Below are 7,591 nucleotides of genomic sequence, written 5' to 3' on the forward strand. Positions count from 1 at the left end.
AATCACTATATAAAGCATTGCACGAGCTAATCTAGCAATGAGAGATGAAAGGACAAAGTTGCTAACCTTTGTGATGATTTGAATGGATGGGGGCCTTCAAATCTTGACAAATTTTGGGCAAAATGTGTGATGAGCTTGAGAGGAAGAGGGGTAGAACAGAGAGGAGAGGGGAAAGGAGAAGAACAGAGCGAGCTCGGGTGGACGAAGGGTCTATGTAGGACGACCTTTAGTACCAGTTCGTGCCAAGAACCGGTACTAAAGGGGCTGGAGGGGCCCCATCTGACAACATCCTGCCACCACTCTCATTAGTACCGGTTCGTGGCACGAACCGGTGCTAAAGGTTCGCCACAAACCGGTACTAATGAAAGCGGCCCGGCTAGCCATTGGAACCGGCACTAATGTATACATTAGTGCCGGCTCAAATACAAACTGGCACTAATGTGCTTCACGTTTGACCCTTTTTCTACTAGTGGATGGAGGTGCCGGATCGGGAGGAAGATGAGAGACGAGTTGGCACCGACTACGCGTCTCAGCATGGAGGACACCATGGCGGTGTTTGCAGTCACCCAAGCGGCGGAAATGGCGGAGTAGCACGCCATCATGGAGTACTCCAGGATAAGGCCTATTTAAGGCCAACCGATAGTTAATCTAGTAGGAACGGGCGGGCCGACGAGATTTTCGCCAAACTTGACACAGAGGCGGAGGACGAGGCAGAGCAACCGGAGTTGCAGTTGCCGCCCATGTAACCGGAGCCGGGAACAAGTGAACATCTCTGACCAGGATTAGAGTAGTATAGTTTGATCTATGTAGGATTTTACTCGCTTGCTTGCTCTGTATGGTCGCAGTCCATTGGGTTGCCGTCGTACAACAACGGAGACCTCCCACCGCTCTTGGATCAAAATGACGCTGAGCCTGTGAAGGACATGGCTATCTAAGAGCATCTACAGCCGGGCGTTCCAAACCCTCCTCAAACATCTGGGAGGCCCGCCCGGTCACTGACCGGTCACAAAAAATTGACCTAGACGGGCGCCTCAAACTGACCTCAAATGCCCGGGCTGACCGGGCGCCCCTCATATCCAGCCCAAATATGGGGCAGATATGGGGGCATCCAGGCGCGCCCGCCACGTCGGCCTAGTCCTCTATGGCCCGCAATGACCCAAATCCAGCCTCCACAAATATATGATGACCGATGAGCAAACCCTAATCAAACTCAGTCCGTACACTCTTGGCCTCTCCATTTCTCCCCCAAATATATCCACTTCATCTTCCCCCGCCATATCTGACAGTGAATCCGACCTACTGGAGTGGCTCAAGGCCTCCGGGGATTCCGATGGCTCGTCCACGCCCGACGAGGAGGATCTAGCTCTCCGCATTGCCCTCCGCTGCTCGCTGATGTATCGGGGCGGTGGCTCCTCTTCTGGGGCATCGGTGGCTGGCCGGGTGGGGAGCAGTACGTCTGCCGTGCCCCACGCTCGTCCGTCGCGCTCCCTTCTGGCCCCTGCCAAGTAGCACTCAGCATCGCCCGCACCAACCCCTCTAGAGTGCCGCTAGGTGATGTTGCCGGCGGAACCGCAACCGGAGTCCGTGGGCTGCGCGTATCGGCTCGCAAAGAAGCGGGCGGCGAAAGCGGCTAACAACCGCGGATCCATGGGAGGATCGAGCAGATCCGCGCCACAGCCACTTCCCCCGGCCAGCGACGACGACAAGGACCTCCGCACCGCCATCCACATCTCGTACATGTCTGCGGAGATGTACGCCTGACATCGTCGCCGCAAAGATGAGAAGGCAGCGGTCGACAGCGGCGGAGAGAGCAGCACGGCTCCAAGAGGAGCAGTTCCCGAGGCCTGTCGCATGGCGGGCATCATCACCTCGTCCTCATCCTCCTCCGCTTCAGACAGTGACGACGCGCCCAGAGCAGCTGACGCCGACGCCGAGTCCAGCGGCAGAGAATCTACATACTGCAGGATGTTTAACTCAAACTTTCGGAACCAACTACCATTACATCAGCCATCATGTGACTGCACCGAGCACCACGCACGCTGGTGTTAGTAAGTTGACCAGTAACTTTTATAAAACTAGTGACGAACAGGGTGGACGCATATGAGGGCTTGTGTATATCCATTGGACAAGTATATAGACAATGGAGATTGACCCGAGGGCCGGGAAGCGTAGTCAGAGGATGACGCTACAGTGTATCTCACATGGGTGCATGGCATGTTGGCATGTGACTGCACGAAGCACCACGCATGCTGGGGTTTGTAAGTTGACCAATCGCTTTCGAAAAACTGGTGATGAACAGGGTGGACCCACAGGAGGGCTTCTGTATATCCATTGGTCGAGTATAAATAATGGAAAGAGGTTGTCGTCAATGGTGGTGAAGAGGTTCCCAATCGATACTTGCGCTCCAATAAACGGGCTATAAGTGTGTACCCTCGTTGATCTTCGTCAGCACCCGTCTCCGACTGAAGCAGAGCAAATGACGCACTGTTTTTAAGCTCATTGTTATCAGGTTCAGGTCAACAGCTAGTTTGTGGTACTTAAACGATTCTTGAACGATAGAAAACACGCAAAACTGATTTGAAGAGAGTGTTACTGATCCTATGGACGGAATTGTATTGCCCTATATATATTGAATCCTCATGTACGTCGCTCCATAGCTGCTTGTCCGAGCCTAGCCTGTCGCAACGATGAAATTAAAGCATTTTTATTCAAATATGTTAAGCGACAACACACTTGCCTTCTTCTGAAGATCTATGTAAACGTAGATGCAGGAGATGAAGGGGTGAGTGATGTCATATAGATCTTGACAAGGCTACATCACACACTAAATGGTAATTTGTTTCTAGCAACATTATACTGTATATGGGAGGAACACTCACCTGACACTGTACGCACGGACATGCATAGAAGGATTTGACGTTCTAATACTACCATTCGAAACAACGTAGTCACCTTTTCAGGAGTTTTTGTCCAATAAAAAGAAATCGGAAACAGGAGCTTCATGCAGAAAAAGACCAAAAAGGTGCAAAAAAAAAAGGGGGAAATGACCTGGCTGTGCGCATTGACCCGATTCGTGCGTATACTGAAAATGCAAGAAAAAGGTAATTTCACAAGCAACGCCCATCACCGTGTTATTGCAGCTAGACACAGAAGTAAATGAAGATGCATTTCCTTTATGATAAACTTGGTTTCAATTGATGATGTCTTTCAGGCTCGACACACGATTCTTTTCAGCCACATCATTCAAAAGTTCTGAACCTTTATTCTATAGACGGATGATGGCCTGTCATTTTGCTAAAAAAAGATGTTACCCTTTGAGCATAGCAAGTAAACAAAGCCTACGCAATAGCTTTCCAAAAATGTTCCATGCGCTAGTCTCAATGTTGAAAAACAGCTGCAAACAAACCACAAATAAATCTGACCATGCAGAGTCTAGGCTTCCTTTTTCGTCCAACAGCTTGAAAAGCAGTGCACATGGCTTCCCCTTTGGTCGATGGCTTCCCCTCCTGCCAAAGGTGCTAATCTTGATGCAAACAAAAGGTGCGGATGGCATTGACTGCAGCTACTGCAGATATTACTCATCACTCAAAGTGCAGAATAAGTTATTCTTCATTTGAGGTAATCTTACGATCATTTCATAATTAAATTACGTTTGGAATTCAAATAAAAAAATAAAAATATAGGTCAAAACACAAGAAAATTTGCAGTTTATGTGTATTTTACATTATGTTTTTACGTTTGTAATATTACATAATAAAAAATATTTTTTACGACGATTATATATTTTCTTACGGTCTCTTTTTACGTCGAAAATAAGACAAAATTTACGAAACGTAAAATATATAGGGGGATTGACTATTCGTCATCCTGTGTAAGGAATAGTTATTCTTCACCTCCCTCTATTTTATCATCAATGCACTATAATTTTACGTTCCATAAGTTTTATATTATTTCAAATGTAAAAAGAGAACGTAAGAGAATATATAATCACTGTAAAAATATTTTATGTTACTAAAATTACAAATGTAAAAACATAATGTAAAATATACATTAAATGCTATATTTCTTGTCTTATGACCTATATTTTTGTTTTCTTATGCCAAATTTTATGTAGGGAATCACTATGAATATAACTATTTGTATTCGAAATTTAATTTATTTATGAAACAATTGTAAGATTATCTCGAACGAAGAATAACTTATTCTGCACCCTGCGTGATGAATAGTAACACGCAGGGTGCAGAATAAGTTTATATATAGTGTTACTATTCATCACGTAGGGTGCAGAAATATATATATATAGTGTTACTATTCATCACGCAGGGTGCAGAATAAGTTATTCTTCACCCGAGGTAATGTTACGATCATTTCATAATTAAATTACGCTCGAATTTAAATAGTTACATTTCTATTGATTCACTACGTAAAATTTGACATAAGAAAATAAAAATATAGGTCATAAGACAAGAAAATTTGCAGTTTATGTGTATTTTAGACTATGTTTTTACGTTTGTAATTTTACATAACAGAAAATATTTTTTACGGCGATTATATTTTTTTACGGTCCCTTTTTCCATCAGAAATACGACAAAACTTACAGAACGTAAAATTACGGTGCATTGATGGTAAAATAGAGGGGGGTGAAGAATAACTATTCACCAAACAGGGTGACGAATAGCGCGATATATAGCGTGATGAATAGTAACACTATATATATATATAGGAAAATGGGTCTATACTCCTGGGAGTATGTACTCCTAGGACACCTGGCATTATTTGGCGCTCACCTACGCTCACGCTAAATTTTAAGTGATTTTTTTTAAACCAGGACGTTACTGATCCTATTTTATGGGGATTTGTTCGGTACGTTCGGGACCAGCTCATTCGCTTGTGCACATCCATTCCTGCCTCTTGCTGCATCGGCGACCGACGGCGGCGGCCACGACGGCGTGCATGGCAGCGTCCCTGCATAGGCGAGAACTTTGTTGGCATGAGCCTTTTGGTGCAGCGATTCCTACAGCGCCAACGTTGATAGAAGTATGCGTACACAGTGGATAGTCAAAGGTATGCGAGATTCAATTATTATTTTATGATCTCCTACGGATGTCGTGGCTCATCCAATTTTTTCCATTGCGACTAGTTGTTTTGTGCAATGATTTATTTTTCGGTGTGTTTTTCTAGCAATTTGAAGTCGATCCTATTTTATGGGGATTTGTTCGGTACGTTCGGGACGAGCTCATTCGCTTGTGCACATTCATTCCTGCATCTTGCTGCATCGGCGACCGACGGCGGCGGCCTCGACGGCGTGCATGGCAGCGTCCCTGCATAGGCGAGAACTTTGTTGGCATGAGCCTTTTGGTGCAGCGATTCCTACAGCGCCAACGTTGACGGAAGTATGCGTACACAGTGGATAGTCAAAGGTATGCGAGATTCAATTATTATTTTATGATCTCCTATGGATGTCCTGGCTCATCCAATTTTTCCCATTGCGACTAGTTGTTTTGTGCAATAATTTATTTTCCGGTGTGTTTTTCTAGCAATTTGAAGTCTACGGCGGAAGAGCAGCGCAGATTGGATTTTTTAGGGGTAGATTGGTTTTGATTATGCGAAAAGCTCCTGTCATCTCCTCCATGGCAGCAACTCCTCCCCTAATTAATTAGCAGCAAATCGATCTATATACAGGCATATTCTTCCTGATGGTCAACCACGCCTCGCAGATTATCTCGCTCCGGCAAGATATCTTTACTGGAGATCTTCACAACATGTAAGTAACTTTGGTTTGTCAGCATCAGTACAACATTCGGTCATGCACGAGTTTTTCCTTGCTATTTTATTGATCCACGGTATGTACGCATAGATCAGGTTCTTGTTCTACTCATGCTTCCGAATAAAATATTTCACGCAACTGACGTATGAAATGCTCCCTAATTTTCACGCAACTGTGGTCAACAGGAGGACGACGGCAACCATAGACGGCGGCGCGGCCATGGTGATCCCCAGTCCACCTGCCCGGGGTCCGGCTTGGCACAAGCCACAGATGCAAACATGTTGCTGGGTTGAAGCACACATGCATGAACATATACTTGGCAACGGATGATGCATATATCTGTGCATTATCATGTACTGTTTGTATAGCAGCTTGCTTTGCAAGTATGCATTTTTGTAGTAATTATGCACGCGCATTTTTTTATTTTTATACTCTAAAAATATTGTATATTGTTCTTCATGAATTATGTGGTATATAATCTCTCGTACAAAAACATATGTCATCACAATTACGTTCTATGTACTCTCTTGTGGTATATTGCTTACGAGTGATGTAGTATATACTTAAACAATCTAGTACATACTACATACTACAAAAATGAAGTATATCATAAAAGTTGAAGTATATACTTCCTGAAAATTGATGTGGTACATACCCTCTCGTAAGAGATGAAGTACACATGCTTCCTGACAGAAGATGTATACACTCCCTAAAATATAGTACGTAGATGCACCCTAAAATAACAGCATATACTTACAACAAAATTATGTACTCTACCATATACTCTTTTTTGAACATCAGTGCAGACACAAGCGCTCATATACACGTGCATACACTCATCCATATGAACGTACACACGCACACTCTACCATATACTCACAGAGCTAAGAAAGTGGTATATACTATAAAATCTAGTATATACTGTATATACTCCTTGGGTAAAAAAGTAGTATATACTCCTCACAAAAGAATATGCCATATCTGCATGAAACACTATATACCACAAGCGTGTACATCTACTACTTTCAATTCAAATAAGATATCACTTTCCTAGTTTTAAGGAGCTACGCATGCAAATGGATCGGCATGGAGCACTCCCCGTGTTATTAGGAGTTGAAGCCCCGGTTGGTTGGTTGGTGGTTTTGGTCAATGGATAAGGTGGGAGTATGTACACCCGGGAGTACAAAATAGGTGTCCTATATATATATATAGTGTTACTATTCATCACCCAGGGTGCAGAATAAGTTATTCTTCATCCGAGGTAATCTTATGATCATTTCATAATTAAATTACGTTTGGAATTCAAATAATTACATTCCTATTGATTCACTACGTAAAATTTGACATAAGAAAATAAAAATATAGGTCATAAGACAAGAAAATTTGCGGTTTATGTGTATTTTAGACTGTTTTTACGTTTGTAATTTTACATAACATAAAATATTTTTTACGGCGATTATATATTTTTTTACGGTCTCTTTTTGCGTCGGAAATAAGACAAAACTTACGGAACGTAAAATTACGGTGCATTGATGGTAAAATATAGGGGGGTGAAGAATAACTATTCCTCACCCAGGGTGACGAATAGCGCGACCCTATAAAGCGACCCTATATATCGCGCTATTCGTCACCCTGGGTGAGGCATAGCGCGATATATATATATGTTTGTGTTTGTGTTTAAATACACTTTCCTGTGAAATTATTTTTGATAGTCTAACATGCGAGGTGAAGCTTAGTTATTTTTTTTTGCAGATTATTATTTTTCACTAGTAGTTTATTTTGTATGAACTTGGGATGCTTTTTTAAAATAAAAACTTGGATCTG

Source organism: Triticum dicoccoides, chromosome 2A (assembly GCF_002162155.2).
Source record: "Triticum dicoccoides isolate Atlit2015 ecotype Zavitan chromosome 2A, WEW_v2.0, whole genome shotgun sequence".
Taxonomy (NCBI): domain Eukaryota; kingdom Viridiplantae; phylum Streptophyta; class Magnoliopsida; order Poales; family Poaceae; genus Triticum; species Triticum dicoccoides.